The following is a 17,764-nucleotide window of genomic DNA, read 5'->3' as shown; positions in this document are numbered from 1 at the left end:
TACAGTCTATGGAATTCTCCAGGCCAGAATACTGGAGTGGGTAGCCTTTTCCATCTCCAGGGGATCGTCCCAATCCAGGTATCAAACCCAGGTCTCCTGCATTGCAGGCAGATTCTTTACCAGATGAGCCACAAGGGAAGCCCCTACATAAGTCATCAATTTTCTCATATAGTTGTTCTTATTACATTATTGGGAGAAGGCAGTGGCACCCCACTCCAGTACTCTTGCCTGGAAAATCCCATCAACGGAGGAGCCTGGTGCGCTGCAGTCCATGGGGTCCCTAGGAGTGGAACAAGGCTGAGTGACTTCACTTTCACTTTTCACTTTCATGCATTGGAGAAGGAAATGGCAACCCACTCCAGTGTTCTTGCCTGGAGAATCCCAGAGATGGGGGAGCCTGGTGGGCTGCCGTCTATGGGGTCGCACAGAGTCAGACATGACTGATGCAACTTAGCAGCATTACATTATTAGTCAAGATTCAACTTCTTCCATAATTTTCTATTCTCCTATTTCACACATACTTTATAAAATGTGTCATGTATGTATAATTTTCTTTGTCTCTAACTATACATATGCATTTGCACACATATGTACACATACACACATGATGTTACCTACTATGTATGCAGATTCCCTCTCTATATAACATGTATCAGGTATGAATTACATGTAACACAGTGTTGGTTTTACAACATGATGTCATATTTACTAATACTGCTTAGGTTATCATTGACTTTCATTTTTGAGAATTAAATAGACCAAGATTCGCAATTCTGACCCATTACCTGTTTTTGTAAATAAAGTTTTATTGGAACATAGACATGCCCATTTATTTGCATATTGTCTATAGTTGCTTTCCCCCAAAAGGAAACATTTAATAGTTGCACCATAAAGCTTATGACACACAAAGTCTGAGATATTTGGTATGGCCCTTTACAGAAAAAGTTTGCTGATACCTGAAACAAAACAAGAGGAAATGTATTGCTTTTCATTTGCATAGTTCTCAAGATGCAGGTGTCATAGAGTGATATTCTCCTGTTCAACTTCACTATTTATTCAATTGTAATAAAAGTCTGACACCAGACGCATTTACCCAAAGGGGCATTACTTGCAAATCATCCTCTTGTTGTTGAAGGTATTCAGTCTGAGTTATACTGGTTTTGAAAATGTGGAAAATGTTATAAGGAGATCTCAGAAGGTGTAGAAGTTGAGCTTAATCCAGAATTATTTTCTTCCAAAGTTCTTTTAATTATGGAACGCTTAATTAGCAAGCTAAATCATAGCACGAAGAATGTGTTTGCTTTGCAAAATCAAATCAGTGACACAATTTATGTTCCCTGCAGCTGCTACTTCCCATTTTTATAGAAGCAGCTCCATTCCAGCTGTGGATGTGAGCAGCTCTGTCTCCTGCTCATTCAGAGTGGAGATGTTTCATACCCAACTATACGGATGCCAAGAGCCAAAGCTTGTAAGCAAATTTCTTTTAAAAAAGATGTCAGCAAATTGGAACTGAAGAAAATGAAAATGTAATATAGTGCAGGTTTTTGAAAGCCTAAGGAAATATAGTAATATAAATTTTTGTGTATAAACATATCAATTTCAAGATTTATTCTAATAACTTGGAATTTGAATTATTTTGATATTTTCTGCATCTTAATGTGATACATTAAACTACTATGGCATTTAATTATGACACATTTTAAAAATATAAACATTGAAGAATAATATTTTTCTTCTTTATAACATAACCTTAGGCAACTAAAGAGAAAATGCACCTCATTTTATTTATTTTTAAAAATTTATTTATTTATTTTAATTGGAGGCTAATTACTTTACAGTATTGTAGTGGTTTTTGCCATACATTGACATGAATCAGCCATGAGTGTGCATGTGCTCACCATCCTGAACCCCCCCTCCCACGTCCCTCCCCATCCCACCCCTCAGGGTCATCCCAGTGCACCAGCCCTGAGCACCCTGTCTCATGCATCGAACCTGGACTGGCAATCTGTTTCACATATACATTTTTAAATGCTATTCTGTCAAATCATCCCACCCTTGCCTTCTCCCACAGAGTCCAAAAGACTGTTTTAACATCTGTGTCTCTTTTGCTGTCTCACATATAGGGTCATGGTTACCATCTTTCTAAATTCCATATATATGCATTAGTATACTGTATTGATGTTTTTCTTTCTGACTTCACCCTGGATAATAGGCTCCAGTTTCATCCACCTCGTTAGAACTGATTGAAATGCATTCTTTTTAATGGCTGAGTAATATTCCATTGTGTATATGTACCACAGCTTTCTTATCCATTCATCAGCTGATGGACATCTAGGTTGCTTCCATGTTCTGGCTATTGTAAACATTGCTGTGATGAACATTGGGGTACATGTGTCTCTTTCAATTCTGGCTTCCTGGTGTGTATGCCACCAGTGGGATTGCTGGGTCATATGGCAGTTCTATTTCCAGTTTTGTAAGTAATCTCCAAACTGTTCTCTGTACTGGCTGTACTAGTTTGCATTCCCACCAACAATGTAAGAGGGGTCTCTTTTCTCCACATGCTCTCCAGCATTTATTGTTTATAGACTTTTGGATAGCAGCCATTCTGACTGGCATGAGATGGTACCGTATGTCTTCTTTGGAGAAATGTCTGTTTAGTTCTTTGGCCCATTTTTTTAATTGGATCGTTTATTTTTCTGGAATTGAGCTGCAGGAACTGCTTGTATATTTTTGAGATTAATTCTTTGTCAGTTGCTTCATTTGCTATTATTTTCTCCCATTCTGAAGGCTGTCTTTTCAGCTTGCTTATAGTTTCCTTCATTGTGCAAAAGCTTTTAAGTTTAATTAGGTCCCATTTGTTTATTTTGCTTTTATTTCCATTACTCTGGGAGGTGGGTCATAGAGGATCCTGCTGTGATTTATGTCAGAGAGTGTTTTGCCTATGTTCTCCTCTAAGATTTTTATAGTTTCTGGTCTTATGTTTAGATCTTTAATCCATTTTGAGTTTATTTTTGTGTATGGTGTTAGAAAGTGTTCAAGTTTCATTCTTTTACAAGTGGTTGACCAGTTTTCCCAGCACCACTTGTTAAAGAGATTGTCTTTTCTCCATTGTATATTCTTGTATACAAAATCCTTTGTCAAAGATAACGTGTACCTAGGTGTGTGAATTTATCTCTTGGCTTTCTATTTCGTTCCATTGATCTATATTTCTGTCTTTGTGCCAGTACCATACTGTCTTGATGACTGTAGCTTTGTAGTATAGCCTGAAGTCAGGCAGGTTGATTCTTCCAGTTCCATTCTTCTTTCTTAAGATTGCTTTGGCTATTCGATGTTTTTTGTATTTCCATACAAATCGTAAAATTATTTGTTCTAGTTCTCTGAAAAATACTGTTGGTAACTTGATAGGGATTGCATTGAATCTATAGATTGCCATGGGTAGTATAGTCATTTTCACTATATTGATTCTTCCCATCCATTAACATGGTATATTTCTCCATCTATTTGTGTCATCTTTGATTTCTTTCATCAGTGTTTTATAGTTTTCTATATATAGGTCTTTTGTTTCTTTAGGTAGATTTATTCCTAAGTATTTTATTCTTTTCGTTGCAATAGTGAAAGGAATTGTTTCCTTAATTTCTTTTTCTGTTTTCTCTTTGTTAGTGTATAGGAATGCAAGGGATTTCTGTGTATTAATTTTATATCCTGCAACTTTACTATATTCATTGATTAGCTCTAGTAATTTTCTGGTGGTGTCTTTAGGGTTTTCTATGTAGAGGATCATGTCATCTGCAAACAGTGAGTGTTTTACTTCTTCTTTTCCAATCTGGATTCCTTTTATTTCTTTTTATTCTCTGATTTCTGTGGCTAAAACTTCCAAAACTGTGTTAAATAGTAGTGGTGATAGTGGGCATCCTTGTCTTGTTCCTGAATTTAGGGGAAATGCTTTCAATTTTTCACCATTGAGGATAATATTTGCTGTGGGTTTATCATATATAGCTTTTATTATGTTGAGGTATGTTCCTTCTATGCCTGCTTTCTGGAGGTTTTTTTTTTTTTAATCGTAAATGAATGTTGAATTTTGTCAAAGGCTTTCTCTGCAGCTTCCCTGGTGGCTCAGAGAGTAAAGAATCTGCCTACAATGTGTGAGACCCAGGCTCAATACCTGGGTTGGGAAGATCCCCTGGAGAAGGAAATGGAAACCCACTCTGGTACTCTTGCCTGGAAAAATCCATGGACAGAGGAGCCTGGTAGGCTGCAGTCCATGGGGTTGCAAAGAGTCAGACATGACTGAGAAACTTCATACATTGAGATAATCATATGGTTTTTATCTTTCAATTTGTTAATGTGGTGTATTACATTGATTGATTTGTGGATATTGAAGAATCCTTTCATCCCTGGGATAAAGCACACTTGGTCATGATGTATGATCTTTTTCATATGTTGTTGGATTCTGTTTGTTAGAATTTGGTTAAGGATTTTTGCATCTATGTTTATCAGTGATATTGGCCTGTAGTTTTCTTTATTTGGTGGCGTCTTTGTCTGGTTTTGGTATTAGGGTGATGGTGGCCTCATAGAATGAGTTTGGAAGTTTATCTTCCTCTGCAGTTTTCTGGAAGAATTTGAGTAAGATAGGTGTTAGCTCTTCTCTAAATTTTTGGTAGAATTCAGCTGTGAAGCCATTTGGTCCTGGGCTTTTGTTTGCTGGAAGATTTATGATTACAGTTTCGATTTCCGTGCTTGTGATTGGTCTGTTAAGATTTTCTATTTCTTCCTGGTTCCATTTTGGAAAGTTATACTTTTCTAAAAATTTGTCCATTTCTTCCAAGTTGTCCATTTTATTGGCATATAATTGTTGATAGTAGTCCCTTATGATCCTTTGTATTTCTGTGTTGTCTGTTGTGATTTCTCCATTTGCATTTCTAATTTTATTGATTTGATTCTTCTCCCTTATTTTTTTGATGAGTCTGGCTAGTGGTTTGTCTATTTTATTTACTCAAAGAACCAGCTTTTAGCTTTGTTGATTTTTGCTATGGTCTCCTTTGTTTCTTTTTCATTTATTTCTGCCCTAATTTTTATGATTTCTTTCCTTCTACTAACCCTGGGGTTCCTCATTTCTTCCTTTTCTAGTTGCTCTAGGTGTGCTGCTACTGCTGCTGCTGCTAAGTCGCTTCAGTCGTGTCCGACTCTGTGCAACCCCGTAGACGGTGGCCCACCAGGCTCCCCCGTCCCTGGGATTCTCCAGGCAAGAACACTGGAGTGAGTTGCCATTTCCTTCTCCAGTGCATGAAAGGGAAAAGTGAAAGTGAAGTCGCTCAGTCGTGTCCGACTCTTCACAACCCCATGGTCTGCAGCCTACCAGGCTCCTCCATCCATGGGATTTTCCAGGCAAGAGTACTGGAGTGGGGTGCCATTGCCTTCTCCAGCTCTAGGTGTAGAGTTAGGTTATTTATTTGAGTTTTCTCCTATTTCTTGAGGTAAGCTTGTATTGCTATGAACCTTCCCCTTAACAATCTTTTTACTGAGTTCCATAGGTTTTGTGTTTTTTGTGTTTTGTTTCTATGCATATTTTGATTTCTTTTTGATTTCTTCTGTGATTTGTTGGTTATTCAGAAGCGTGTTGTTTAGCCTCCATATGTTTGTATTTTTAATAGTTTTTTTTTTCCCTGTAGTTGACTTCTAATCTTAGTGCCTTGTGATCAGAAAGGATGCTCTGAATGATTTCTTTCTTTCTTTTTTTTTTTTTTTTTTTTATTTACCAAGGCTAGATTTATGCCCAAGATGTGATCTATCCTGGAGAAGGTTCCATGTACACTTGAGATAAAGGTGAAATTCATTGTTTTGGGGTGAAATGTCCTATAGATATCAATAAGGTCTAACTGGTCCATTGTATCATTTAAAGTTTGTCTTTCCTTGCTAATAATCTGTTTAGCTGATCTATTCATAGGTGTGAGTGGGGTATTAAAGACTCCCACTATTATTGTGTTACTGTTCATTTAGCCTTTCATACTTGTTAGCATTTGCCTTACATATTGCGGTGCTCCTATGTAGGTGCACATATATTTATAACATTATATCTTCTTCTTGGATTGATCCTTTTGATCATTATGTAATGCCCTTCTTTGTCTCTTTTCACAGCCTTTATTTCAAAGTCTATTTTATCTGATATGAGTATTGCTACTCCTGCTTTCTTTTGATCTCCATTTGCATGAAATATCTTTTTTTCCAGCCCTTCACTTTCAGTCTGTATGTGTCCCTTGTTTGAGGTGGATCTCTTGTAGACAGCATATATAAGGGTCTTGTTTTTGTATCCATTCAGCCAGTCTTTTTCTTTTGGTTGGGGCATTAAACCAATTTACATTTAAGGTAATTATTGATAAGTATGATCCTGTTGCCATTTACTTTGTTGTTTTGGTTTGGAGTTTATACACTGTTTCTGTGTTTCCTGTCTAGAGAAGATCCTTTAGCACTTGTTGAAGAGCTGGTTTGGTGGTGCTGAATTCTATCAGCTTTTGCTTGTCTGTAAAGCTTTTTGATTTCTCCTTCATATTTAAATGAGATCCTTGCTGAGTACAGTAATCTTGGTTGTATATTTTTCTCTTTCATCACTTTAAGTATGCCCTGCCATTCCCTTCTGGCCTGAAGAGTTTCTATTGAAAGATCAGCTGTTATCCTTATGGGAATCCCCTTGTGTGTTATTTGTTGTTTTTCCCTTGCTGCTTTTAATATTTGTTCTTTGTGTTTGACCTTTGTTAATTTGATTAATATGTGTCTTGGGGTGTTTTGCCTTGGGTTTATCCTGTTTGGGACTCTCTGGGTTTCTTGGACTTGAGTGGCTATTTTCTTCCCCATTTTAGGGAAGTTTTCAACTATTATCGCGTCAAGTATTTTCTCATGGCCTTTATTTTTGTCTTCTATCACACTAGGACCACAGCCTTGTCTAACTCAATGAAACTAAGCCATGCCCTTGGGGCAACCCAAGATGGGCGGGTCATGGTGGAGAGATCTGACAGAATGTGGTCCACTGGAGAAGGGAATGACAAACCACTTCAGTATTCTTGCCTTGAGAACCCCATGAACAGTATGAAAGGCACAATGATAGGATACTGAAAGAGAAACTCCCCAGGTCAGTAGGTGCCCAATATGCTACTGGAGATCAGTGGAGAAATAACTCCAGAAAGAATGAAGGGATGGAGCCAAAGCAAAAACAATACCCAGCTGTGGATGTGACTGGTGATAGAAGCAAGGTCCAATGCTGTAAAGAGCAATATTGCATAGGAACCTGGAATGTCAGGTCCATGAATCAAGGCAAATTGGAAGTGGTCAAACAAGAGATGGCAAGAGTGAATGTCGACATTCTAGGAATCAGCGAACTAAAATGGACTGGAATGAGTGAATTTAACTCAGATGACCATTATATCTACTACTGTGGGCAGGAATCCCATAGAAGAAATGGAGTAGCCATCATGGTCAACAAAAGAGTCCAAAATGCAGTACTTGGATGCAATCTCAAAAACGACAGAATGATCTCTGTTCGTTTCCAAGGCAAACCATTCAATATCACAATAATCCAAGTCTATGCCCCAACCAGTAATGCTGAAGAAGCTGAAGTTGAATGGTTCTATGAAGACCTACAAGACCTTTTAGAGCTAACACCCAAAAAAGATGTCCTTTTCATTATAGGGGACTGGAATGCAAAAGTAGGAAGTCAAGAAACACCTGGAGTAACAGGCAAATTTGGCCTTGGAATACGGAATGAAGCAGGGCAAAGACTAATAGAGTTTTGCCAAGAAAATGCACTGGTCATAGCAAACACCCTCTTCTAACAACACAAGAGAAGACTCTATACATGGACATCACCAGATGGTCAACACTGAAATCAGATTGATTATATTCACAATACTTAGCAGTTACCAAACCATTTATTTTTGTTATCAGCAGAAAAGGCAAGGAAAAAATAAAACAAAGAAACCAGTACTGGTGGGTTATAAAAATGAAAATTAAAAGAGTAATAAAGGACTTAAAATTTTAAAAATTTAAAAATTAAAAAAAAAAAGATACTAGTAAAATAGATCTAGGAATTTCTCTGGAGCTGTTGAAGGCAGTGTGGGGTCAGTTCAGTTTCGGTTAGTTCCTTGTTCCAGCTTATACTTCTTGTCAAGGTCTATAGGCCCCTTCCAATGTATTCAGTGCTAACTACAGGGTTTTAATCTGTTGTACCTGTCACTTCCAGAGCAGTTCCCTCTTCTTTGTTTATTTTGGCTTCCTCTATTTGCAAATTTCTTCAGTGTCTAATTTCCACCCTGATACAAGGCGGTGGAGGTGGTCACTTATTTAGGCTCACTTATTCAGTTGTGCTGTGTGGAGGGAGGAACACTGCAAACAACTATCACTGGCGTGTGTGGGGAGTGCTCGCAGTGCCTGGGCCACACTGGGTTTGCCCCCCCACCCCCACCCCGCTCACGGCTTTCCCGGTCTACTCTGCTCAGTCTCCAGGTTGCTCTGCAGGGGAACTGTCTAAAGCAGTCCTTGGGTTTCGTGCACTTCCCAGGTCTAAGCCACTCAGGTTCAGGTTCTCAGGTACTCCACAAAGGCACAGACTTGGCTGGGCCTGCGTTTTGTGCCCTTCCCAGGTCTGGGCAGCTTAGGCGATCAGGTGCTTGGCAAGCGCACACTGCCCAGGTGGGCAGTGCCTCTTATCGCCTCCCCCATCCCAGCTGCTCAGTTTCCTGGGTGCACAGCAGAACCGCCGTCTCAGGTGTGCTGTGTGTCTCCTCTGGGGAGCTGATCTCTGGTTGTGACCCTCCTGGCAGGTGTCAACCATCCAGGATCCCAGGAAGACTTGGTTAGCAACTGGAAGCCTGCTCACAATTTGGTAGAGGATGCCGTCTCTGGGGCCGAGATGGCCCCTTTCCAGCTCTGGCTGTTGCCCACCTGCCTCTCTGCCTCTAGGCAGGAGAGTGGGGGGGAAGAGCTGGCTAGCTCTCCTCTGGTATTTGCTCAGTCCTTTGTTCTGTGAGCGGGCCAGCATTGCCTTAGGTTAGAGCTTTTTGTGAAAATGTTCTCTCTCTCTCTTTTCTTAATCTCTCTCTCTGGCTATCTCACAGTTGGGTTGCTATGTCATGTTAGCTCCCTCAGATTGTCCTCAGGGCATTCAGGCTCAGTTCAGTTCAGTTCAGTTCAGTTGCTGAGTCGTGTCCGATTCTTTGCGACCCCATGAATCGCAGCACGCCAGGCCTCCCTGTCCATCACCATCTCCCGGAGTTCACTCAAACTCATGTCCATCTAGTCAGTGATGCCATCCAGCCATCTCATCCTCTGTTGTTCTTTTCCTCCTGCCCCCAATCGCTCCCAGCATCAGAGTCTTTTCCAACGAGTCAACTCGTCGCATGAGGTGGCCAAAGTATTGGAGTTTCAGCTTTAGCATCATTCCTTCCAAAGAACACCCAGGGCTGATCTCCTTTAGAATGGACTGGTTGGATCTCCTTGCAGTCCAAGGGACTCTCAGGAGTCTTCTCCAACACCACAGTTCAAAAGCACCAATTCTTTGGTGCTCAGCTTTCTTCACAGTCCAACTCTTGCATCCATACATGACCACTGGAAAAACCATAGCCTTGACTAAACGGACGTTTGTTGGCAAAGTAATGTCTCTGCTTTTCAATATGCTATCTAAGCGGATAATCTGTGGGTTTTATTTGTTTATTTATTTATTTTTCCTCCCAGTTATGTTGCCCTCTGAGATTCCAAAACTCCCCACAGACCCGCCGGTGTTTGGATACTTCTTCTCTTTCACGACTCCCTCCCTAGGATGGGTCTCCATCCCTAACTTTTTTGTCTCTCTTTTTATCTTTTATATTTTGTCCTACCTCCTTTCAAAGACAATGGGCTGCATTTCTTGGTGCCTGGTGTCCACTGTCAGCTTTCAGAAGTTGTTTTGTGGAATTTGCTCAGCATTCAAATGATCTTTCAATAAATTTGTGGGGGGAGAAAGTTGGTCTCCCCCTTCTATTCCTCAGCCATCTTAGGACCACTCCTCACTTTAAAGAGACAACCAGCATCTTGTTAATAAGTTAGCAAATAACCTCACTTGACATTTTTTCAATAAGTTTCATTGACTTTACCACACTGAAGCATATATCTGTGCAATATCTAAGGAATGAATTTTGGTTCAATCTTTTCTTTTTTACTTAGTGAAATATTAATTTTTTGCTAAAAATAGTTGGCTTAATAAATCTCTAGCAATTGGTCATGTTTCTATTTTCTAGTTTATCAACCATTTTATTGTATTATTCTGCCATTTTTTCTGATAGATAGCACAGTGATATTACACAGTCCCAGAATTGTAAGAATATGAATTCTTGCTGAGTAAAAGTAAGACATAAGAACTGCACATGATGAAATATAAGTACAATTACATAGTAGCTTGGAAAATAAATGTAAAGTATCCTTGTTCATAGAGCAAAATTCTGAAATCACTTTCATTAACTTTTTCTATGTGTTGAGAAGTTAGATGAGAGCTGAGATTTTAGCCAAAATTATTTTTCATGCATTAGCACAAGCACATTTCACATTTTTTATTGTTATACATTTGCTAATTTGCATCTCATATTTCTAAATTTGAGCCTTTACTGTGGTAAGAGTATATATGTAAGGATATCACAGATTGATTCTGAAAAGGACAAAGAAATAAAAGGGGAATATATAATCACATAATATTATTTGAAAATCTAATCAATTTGGATTTGTACATTAGCATAAAAATTTTTGCATGTGGCAATTACCTTTGAACTGATATATTAATTTAAAATTTAATTACAGAAAGTATTCATGTGGTGTGTCTTAGAATGCCATCAGCACCAGTTGAGGAAGAGTTCCTGGTCTTCTCTCCATATCTGAGTTATGCAGGAAGTGGTATATATACAAATAGGATAAATATTTGAGAAGAATACCTAGCAGTAGGAAACTTTTAGTGGTATTGATTCATATTTCATGAAAGTGTATTCTGACAATTGTATCACAAAAGTTAAAAATATTACATTTCATTGGTTCAATGCTTGTTTAAAAACATTCCATATTATTTCCCCTGAAAATTCAGGCTTTATTTGGATATTAGAGGCTGCAGAAAATCCTAATTCAAGATTCTATGTTTGTTTTGTTTTGCTTTGCTTTATTTTAATTTACCCTTCATTCTCCAAATTCACTTAATCATGAAGTCTTTTTGTAAATGACAGCTCTTGGCATACTCTGGAACAAATGTTTCAAAAACACATTGGGAAACATGGAAATATGTCTATGAAAAAACAGTTGAAAGCACACATGAAAGTTTGCAAAGATCGTGGGGTGCTGGCCAGTCTTTCCCGAATTCATTTATAGCTGGTGTCAATTCTTTATTGATTCAGGTGTCCTCTGGTTAAGAGGTAACCATGCAAAAGAAGATGCTCAGAGGGAGCTGGGAACATAACAGTGACTCTCAGGCTTCTTAGATGGTTACTTTACAACTGGCAGGTACATTTCGAGGAATGCCGTATAGTCCTCTATGATACTCTGGGAATTTCTAATTGCTAAGAACCACGTGCTTCCTAAAGAGTATATCTTTTGTTACACCTGAAGCTGGGGCTCTCCATTATACCATTTAACAGTAAAAAGATAAAAGACACTTCTTCTCAAACCTGGGGCTTTTGGCCCATTAGTAATTAAATTTAAAAAAAATAGAGAGATGATTAACACATGTGTCCAACCCTGTTTTAAAGCTGGAGACTGAAAGAAAATGATAAAAGCCTCAAAAGAGTAACAGATTAATGTAATAGGTGGTCATAGGAACAAGCAACCACAGTACAATCTGATCAATGCTGTACTACTGAAATAATTGAAGTGTCCTAGGAAAACAGGCATGAGGGAGAGAGAGATTCCATGTATGGAAAACAGAGGGAGAAGCTGGCTAAGATTTCACAAAGTAGGAGACATTTCAAATGAAGTAATGTGAATAATAAAATAACTTAATGGAAATTATTTAATAATAAAACAAACAATTCACTCCATGAAACAGAAAAATGGACTCAGGAAGCCAGATCTTTAAGATGCGTCACAGACTACCAGGAAAAATTCTCTGAGATCATGGTGCCATCTATGTCTGTGACCTTGAGCGCTAGTTGCTACTGATGTATTCACTCAGCAAATGTTTTCAAGACTTTATAATGTGAAGGGCATACTTATTAAGTATAAGGCATATATTTGTAAACACACAAGCCTCAAGCTTAAGCTTCTAAAAGTATAATGCAAAAAAATGCAAATAGGCAATTAAACTACCTATTTTTTAAATGCATACAAAATGCTGCCTGACTTGGTAAGTCGGGTCGTTGTGTTTATGAAGAGTTTTCCATGTGGAGATAGAGTGGGGAACAAAACATGAAAACATTCAGATCATTGCCCCTGGTAGTTTACAGCCACAGACAGACTTTGAAGAGGCTCAAAGGCTCAACTGCAGAAGATCGTATGTCATCCCACACCAAGTTTTGAGCAGTAGGTACGTCTACCTTCCAGGATGGCTAGTCCGCCCTCCTCCACACACATGCACACATTTCTTTTCATCCAGAGATCAGAGATGATTTTTGAACTTTTCTTACCTTCTTGTATTTCTTTAAAGAAAAAAGTCCTCAATTTCTTTCTTTTTTTTTTTTTATTTTATTTATTTATTTTTTTAATTTAATTTTATTTTTAAACATTACATAACTGTATTAGTTTTGCCAAATATCAAAATAAATCTGCCACAGGTATACATGTGTTCCCCATCCTGAACCCTCCTCCCTCCTCCCTTCCCATTCCATCCCTCTGGGTCGTCCCAGTGCACCAGCCCCAAGCATCCAGTATCGTGCATCGAACCTGGACTGGCAACTCGTTTCATACATGATATTTTACATGTTTCAATGCCATTCTCCCGAATCTTCCCACCCTCTCCCTCTCTCACAGAGTCCATAAGACTGTTCTATACATCAGTGTCTCTTTTGCTGTCTCGTACACAGGGTTATTGTTACCATCTTTCTAAATTCCATATATATGCGTTAGTATACTGTATTGGTGTTTTTCTTTCTGGCTTACTTCACTCTGTATAATAGGCTCCAGTTTCATCAATTTCTTAATAAACATCTACTAATAAATTAAGAAGGCAGATGTACCAGTGACATTCAAAAACTACTTATTCCACTAAAACGAGAGTATCCAATACATCGTGATTGATTTTGATTATAAATTTGCAAAATACAGTGGAAACAATGAACGCAGCTTCTACATTGAATTCAAGTAGGAAAACAGATGAAATGATAATTTGTCACCAGATGGAACTGTTAAAAATACAGACTGCAAAGTTGTTAAAAATTTGCCTTGCATTACATATTGACAAGCATTTCTAGGTCTCAGTACTCTGTATGTTCCACATTGTACACGTTTGCTCCAATGGTACTGTTAATTACTGAAACGTTAAAGTGGTCATATCTGAGGAGTTCAAAGCAGCATTGCCAGCACCGGAAAGTTTATCTTTTCAAAACATCTCCTTCCTTATAAGTTATCCTTTCATATCTCCTTCCTGTAATTTTTTTTTTCTACATTGATTTACTCTTGATTTACAAAGGTGTGACTACCCTCTCCAGCACCTTTCATCACATTCTTTCAGACAGTATTCTTATAAGATGCAGGGATTCATTCTGAACACCTGAGACATAGTTCCAGAGCAGCTGTTGCCTGTTAAATTTCATTTTGTTTTCTGATTATTAAATTTCAAAGTTAAAAGTAGGCTGTTGCATTTCTAAACAATATTCTACTAACGCTTTCAGGAATGCATACACAGGATTTTAGATTTCTATTCCCATCAGGCTTCTAATGATCTATTTTTGTACTCACTGTGGTCTTAGCCAGGGTCACTATAGAGTGGTCCATACTTACTTACCTATATAGTATTGGGTCCTTTAGCAGGAAAGGACTATATCATTGTGAAATTCATAATAGCAAAGAAAGATAGTTAGAAATATGCCTTGGACTTCAGCAATAAAATATTTTAATAAAAAGTATCATAATCCTTCTGCCTCAATAATCTTAAAATAAATACAGTTCAAGAATATCAGATGATCAGATATGAAATTTTGACTCTACAAGTACAAACAGTTCCAATTAGTAAGACCTGAAGTGTTATACAAGTAAACTAAGATGAAATTTACAAATAAATTAAGATTTTCAAATAAACAAATACAGATATACCTCAGGATTATTGCAGGTTCAGTTCCAGACCACCATAATAAAGTGAGTCACAAGAATTTTTTTTGTTTCCCAATGCATATAAAAATTGTATTTACCTTATGCTATCATCTATCAAGTGTGCAATAGCTTTATGCTTAAAAGAATTTATGCCTTCTTAGGCTTTATGCCTAAAAGAAAAAATACATTCCCTAATTAAAAATATTTTGATTCCCCAAATTCCAGCCCTCATCTAAGTCTTCAGCAAGTCATAATCCTTTTGCTGCCGGTGGATCTTTCCTCCATGTTGGTGGCTGCTGATTGTTTAGGGTGGTGGTTGTTGAAGTAGGGGTAGCAATTTCTTAAAATAAGACAATAATGTTTGCCACACTGATTGGCTCTTCCTTTCATGAATGAATCCCTTGTAGCATGCAATGCTGCTTGATAGCATTTCACCCACAGTAGAACATCTTTCCATTGGAGAAGGAAATGGCAACCCACTCTAGTGTTCTTGCCTGGAGAATCCCAGGGACGGGGGAGCCTGGTGGGCTACCGTCTATGGGGTCGCACAGAGTCGGACATGACTGAAGCGACTTAGCAGCAGCAGCAGCAGCAGAACATCTTTCCAAATTGGAGTCAATCCTCTCAAACCCTACTGCTGTTTTATCAATTCAGTTTATGTAATATTCTAAATCCTCTGTTGTCATTTCAGTTATTTTCACAGCATCTTCACCAGGTAGATTTCATCTCAAGAAACCACTTCCTTTGTTCAGCCATAAGGAAGCAGCTCAGTTCTTTATTGTGAGATTCCACAACTCAGTAACATCTTCAGGTTCCACTTCTAACTTTAGTTCTCTTGCTACTTCTGCCACATCTTAAGTTATTTCCTCCACTGAAATCTTGAACTTCCTGAAGTCATCCATGAGGGTTGGAATCAACTTCTTCTAAACTCTTGTTAATGTTGTTATTTTGATGACCCATGAATGTGTTTATTGGCATCTAGAATGGTGAATCCTTCCCAAAAAGGCTCAGCGGACTTTGCCCCGATCCATCAGAGGAATCCCAAGCTATGGCAGCCTCACAAAATGTGTTTCTTAAATAATAAGACTTGAAAGCCAAAATTACTCCTTGATCCATGGGCTGCAGAATAGATGTTATCTTTGCAGCATGAAAACAGTATTAATCTTATTTACATTGCCACCAGAGCTCTTGAGTGACCATGCACGTTGTCAATGAGCGGTTATTGTTTGAAAAGTCTTTTTTTTTCTGAGCAGTGGGTCTCAATAGTGGGCTTAAAATATTCAGTAAACAATGTTGTCAACAGATAAACGTCATCTGAGCTTTGTTGTTGCATTTGTAGAAAACAGGCAGAGTAGATTTAGCTTAATTCTGATGGGCCCTAGGATTTTGGGAATGGTAAACAAGCATTGGCTTCAACTTCAAGTCACCAGATGCATTAGTCCCTAACAAAAGAGGCTACCTGTCTTTTGATCTTTGAAGTTAGGCAGTGGTGTTTCCTCTCTCCTTTTGCAAGTCGAGATGGCTTCTTCTTCCAATATAAGGATTTTTTTTTGTCTACATGGAAATCTGTTGTTTGGAGTAACCACCTTCATTCATGATGTTAGCTAGACCTGGATAACTTGCTTCTACATTAGCACTTGCTTCTTCACCTTGCACTTTGATGTTATGGAGATGGCTTCTTTCCTTAAACCTCATGAACCCTCCTCTGCTGGCTTCAAGCTCTTCTTTCACAGCTTCCTCAGCTCTCTCAGCCTTCATAGAATTAAAGAAAGTTGAGGCCTTTCTCTGAACTTGGCTTTGGCCTAAGGGAATGTTGTGGCTGGTTTGATCTCTCCAGATGATTGAAACTTTCTCCATGTCAGCAATAAGGCTGTTTCCATTTCTTATCATTTGTGTGTTCACTGAAATAGTAGTTTCTTTGAAGAACATTACCTTTGCATTCACAGCTTGGGTAACTAGACACAAGAGGCCTAGCTTTCAGCCTATCTCAGCTTTCAACATGGCTTCCTCACTAGGACTAATCATTTCTAACTTTTGATTCAAAGTGAGAGATATGCAAGTCTTCATTCACTTGAACACTAAGAGGCCATTGTAGGATTGTTAACTGACCTAATTTCAGTATTTTTGTGACCCAGGGAGTAGGGAGTTCCAAGGAGAGGGAGAGAGACTGGGTCAATGGAGCGGTCAGAACAGACACACTTAAAGATTGTTTGTCTTTTTATATTGGTGCCATTCATGGTACCCCGAAACAATTGCAATAGTGACTTCAAAGATCACTGATCACAGATCACCATGATCATAATAAAGAGAAAGTTTGAGATATTGTAAGAATTACTAAAATGTTACACACAGATGAGAGCTAGTGTTAGAAAATTGACACTCATAGGCTTGCTCAATGCAGGGTTTCCATTAACCTTGAATTTGTAAAAATCACAATATCTATGAACACAATAAAATTGAGGTGTGCCTACATAAACAAATTAATATATATAGAATAATGGCTAAGACCTGCAATGGTTAAATCTTTGTAGCTAGAGATGAAATTCTCCTCTCACACTAGCTCTGTGAGTTCAAGCATAGTACGTAAGCATCTAAGCAACTGTTTTTTTCATTGTAAATGGGAATAATAAAATTAAAATTTCAAAGGTTTTGGTGATTAAATTATATAATATTTATAAAGCAATTTATTTCAATGCTTGGTTAATAATATATACTTTATATATTCAACTTGTTGTTGTTCAGTCATTAAGTTGTGTCCAACTCTCTGCGACCCTGTGGACTGCAGCAAACCAGGCTTCCCTGTCCTTCACTATCTCCTGGAGCTTGCTCAAACTCATGTCCATTGAGTCAGTGATGCCATCCAACCATCTCATCCTCTGCTGCCCTTTTCTCCTTTTGCTATCAATCTTTCCCAGCATCAGGGCCTTTTCCAATAGTCAGCTCTTATATATGTATTCGATACTTTGGGTCAAATAGAAGGAGAAGGGTCACCTAAAAAGAGAACAATAAAAATTAAGATGAATAAAATCAGGAAAATTGAAGTATCAAAGATGGTGGAACTTAAAAAATATTCTGAAATATAAGACCCACTGCCTGACATCTTACAGGTTATTATTCAAGTCTCACTTTCCTCAGGAGGCTTCTCTCCCCATCGAATTTAAGATTTTGAGCTCCCACCCCCATCCTCACATTCCCTATTCCACTTCCCTTTGTAATTTTTTCCATCAGGCAGCTAAACCAAAACCCGCTCTATAGCAGGGGCTAATATTTGTTGAATTAATGTATGAAGGAGTAAATGAACTACAGATCAAGTAGAACAAATATGGAATAAACTTGTTGCTTAGGGAAAATGATATAATGTTAAATGGCGACAGAGAGCTATTCATCTCTACATTCATCTTCCTGCATAATAAAATTGGAAATATGGGAGTTGTCCTCCACTCACTCCTCTGTTTCATCTTCTGGATTTAATCAGTCTCTGTCATGTCTTTTTTGTTGTATTTTCTGTCTCCTGCTCTCCATG

General features: G+C 38.2%; 1 pseudogene; it reads right to left on the bottom strand.

The window, feature by feature from the left end:
- Positions 1-14,489: 14,489 nt before the first annotated feature.
- Positions 14,490-16,331, bottom strand: LOC129653025 (tigger transposable element-derived protein 1-like; annotated as a pseudogene).
- Positions 16,332-17,764: the final 1,433 nt, after the last annotated feature.

The sequence above is a fragment of the Bubalus kerabau genome, chromosome 1, assembly GCF_029407905.1.
Source record: "Bubalus kerabau isolate K-KA32 ecotype Philippines breed swamp buffalo chromosome 1, PCC_UOA_SB_1v2, whole genome shotgun sequence".
Taxonomy (NCBI): domain Eukaryota; kingdom Metazoa; phylum Chordata; class Mammalia; order Artiodactyla; family Bovidae; genus Bubalus; species Bubalus kerabau.
This window is presented reverse-complemented; position numbering and strand designations above follow the sequence as displayed.